Here is a 3,667-nt window from a genome sequence, read left to right on the forward strand (position 1 = left end):
GCAGGTACAGCCAGGCTGACGCTCTGAAGTACGTCGGGATCGAGCGGGAGTTGGAGATCGCCTGACTGGGACTTGTACCTCCGGTGGATCCGCGACACAAAGGCCTTACACTCAAACACAAACACACCTTCACTTCAGGAAATCCAGACGACTCGTCACGATGCTAGACAGCTTCAGGAAAACTGGGAATATTTGAAGCCGAATTTTGATGCTGTGTTTTTTTTTTTCTTTTTTAAAATACTTTTCATATCTGTCTCGTTTTTCTTCTGTCAAACAAATCTTCCTCCTCTGTGGATGCGGGAGTCTGGGATTCATAAATCTTCCCTCAGCTGAAGGTGCACGCCTACAAACTGACTCTGTTTTAAATCTCCCAAGTGTTTGACGGCGAGAGGAGACGAACCCAACGACTCGTGTGCTTTTTCTAAAGCTTCAGGGACCAAACCTCCTCCAGCAGCCGCGGTCGCCCCGCTGCCTGCACTGTGGGGCCGCTGTGTTTGTACTGCAGTGTGACCTGAACCAGCCACACTCTCCACTGTGCCACTGTCTGTAACACGGAGGGAGCGCTCACAAAGCAGCAGCACACCAGAACCAACGCAGCTCGGTGCTGTTTTAGGTCCCAGGGTGAATCTGTATCGTTATAAACTGAATGTTTTTAGGTTTTGGGCTGTTGTGTAGACAATGTTTTACTTTAATAAATGAATTAATCAGCGATACTGGAACTTATTTTAGGAAAAGTTTGTTTATTAAAGTGTTGAAAACCGAACTTTGGCTTTAGATGATGATGAAGTAACTTGTTTATGTTTGTGGTGAATCAGTTAATCGTTTTTAATAACGGACAATGTCGACCAACAGTCCAAAACCAGAATCATCAGTTTCCACTGATGTAAACAGATAAAAGCAGTAAATCCTCAGATTGAATTAAAACTTTAAATGTTGTTTTGTCCAAAGAGAAAACATTCGAGAAGAACCAGCAGATTTCTGATGAATCAATAATCAATAAGTTGCTGATTAATTAAGATGCCAGGCTTTTATTTTGGTGAACTCGTGATGCCTTCAGGAAGACATGCCCCCTCTCCCCAGCAGGGTTCTGGTTCTGGTTCTGGTTCTGGACTCTGCTTTGTGACGCTGCCTCTGCTTCAGGTGCTAATGTGAACCAGCACTAGTTCACCACTGAGGAGACTCTTCGTCTGCTCGTGTTCGTCACTGTCCTGTTGTGCTGCTCTTTTACCAAACTCAACCAAAACCACACACACATACCCCCCCCTCCCCCCCCAGTTCTCCCAGCAGCACCGTGCTCACTCACGCAGTCTGGTTCTGATCCGGCTCAGATCGAGGACAAACGATTCTTTTATTAAACAAAAATCTACTAAACAGATTTTCTTTCACGTTCTTTTTTTAACACGAACCTTTTTATATTTCTGCCGTCGGATAAAAACAACCGATGTTTCCTTTTTCTTTCTCGGAGTGAACCAGAACTCTCTCGACAACTCGATCTGAATAAATCTTTACATTCCTTCCACCTTCGTCCCCGACAGCTGAACTCAGATCAGATCAACGTGTTACAGTTATTGTTCCTCAACTCCTCGTTAAACAGACGAGTGGAGTGCATGCTGGGAGTGCGTTGGCTCTCTGCTGTGCCTTCAGTCTGTCTGTAGATCAGCAACGTGTCTGTGGACTCTGCATGATGAAGTTTTAACCCTCCTCCTCCTCCTCCGAGCGACTGTACTGCCTCCTCACGTGATGTCCAATCAGTATCATATAATCTGAATCATGTTCCTCGTTAAATTCACTTTTTAATAACCAACAATCACATTTACACTCTGGCTCTCCTCTGATGTGAATCCTGGTGCTTTACAAACCCACAGACTGTCTGAACTCTCCTCCTCCCGCTGAGGAGACGCTCCCGTTGCAGCTCCACCTCCTCGCTCTACGCCTGTAACTTATTACACGCTTTCAGAGAGACGTCTCGGCTGCTGTGATGTCTGTAGTTGATGGATGAAAGACTTCAGGGGGGGCTCTGAAACCCTGGTGCTTCTCTCCTTCTCGGACTTTAACTGCTGATTCAGACGAGCCTTCCCCATGGTAGTGATTCCCTCTGTGTTGACGCATTCAAAGACCGCGTAAACCAGAGACTCTGAGCCATCAGTGAGGCTGATTGGAGGGCTGGGTAACGAACGTAAGAGCCAATCAGAAAGCAGACAGACCTCCTGACGTATCTGAAAGCTTTCTGAACGATCAGTTTGATAATAAAGTCTAAATAAGAAACGTTGGCTCAGAGTTACCCGGCCCCGGCTGAAGTCCAAACTGCAGGTTATCGTTTCAGACGTTCACTTTTCACTATTCTCATCAAACCAGGACCACTTTTCTCCTCCGATCACACAGGTGCTGATTTTGTAATGTTTACAGGGATTTTGTTGTTCAAAGTGATGCAGATTAAAATATTATAAATGGTGCTTTTTGTTCTTTGTTTTTACTTTAAACTGACTCTGAGCTGAGCAACTGCTGAAGACAGGAAACACTTATTTTATACTTTAACCTTTAAAGTGAATTAAACACTAAAGTTACAAAGTCTTCATGATCTCACAGGAAGGAGCTACTGAACAACAACTTCAGATTGTTTAAATCTCTTCTGTTAGTTTGTATTTTGAGGATAATGTGATATGAATCAGGTTCCTCCTCCTGACATTTAAAACAATCAACCACATCTGAACAGAAACAGCAGGATTATCTCAGGTACAGTCCACATGTAGTGAAGGAATCTGGAAATACTGATATTTGTATAAAAGTTAAAGGTTTCAAACATTCAGGTATCGACACATGAATAAAAACACACGTATGAACCTCGTGCTGGATGATGAGTCTGAGAGAGAGGCGAGCGTTAGAGAAATCTTTCCTTGTTTTTATTTATCACACATTTAGAAAATGAACCACACTATACAAATGTCCACCGTTCAGTAATGAAACAGGCCTCCTGCACGAACCCAACCGACCTCAAACCAAAACAGACAACTTCAGCAGATAAAGAAGCGTCGCGGCGGCTCTAAACTCACCACCTCCTCTTCCTCTTCCTCCTCCTCTTCCTCCTCCGGTTCAGTCGCAGACTTTAATTACAGGACCGGCGTCGATTTCGCGTCGTCGTGCGGTGGACTGCGTCGGCTGCCCAGTGACTCGACTCTTATTTTAACTTTAATCTTTTACTGGTGGTCACTGTGGTGCAGGTAGGCAGTAGCATGCAGAAACCTTTGGATGCGGCTCTCCTCTGATTGGCTGAAGGCTAATTCATTACGTTTGCGCTATGTAAAGAAGGGAGCAGGGTTTGTTTATTCCTCTTAGAGTCTGTGGTTGTTATTTACAATATGACAACAAGGAAGTGTGTGTGTGTGTGTGTAAGTGTGTGTGTGTGTGTGTGTTTGAGTCCTACAGATGGGACGGGACAGGGCGAGCGTGTAGACGGGGTTTCCCAGTCTCAACAGGAGGGGTTTTTTTTTTTTTTTTGTTCCTTCATCGCTGAAGGGAGAGCAGAAAGTTCACACCCTCCTCCCCCTCAGGTTGGTGGTTGGTTGTCATATCAGGGCGGTCACATGGTCAGCGACACACTCACAACATGTCCGCCGCTCAGAGGGATCCTCACTTTATTACTCAGACATAAAATTAAAAAAAAAAAAAA

This window comes from Morone saxatilis, unplaced genomic scaffold (genome assembly GCF_004916995.1).
Source record: "Morone saxatilis isolate NCDOM2014 unplaced genomic scaffold, NCSU_SB_2.0 Contig0, whole genome shotgun sequence".
NCBI lineage: Eukaryota > Metazoa > Chordata > Actinopteri > Moronidae > Morone > Morone saxatilis.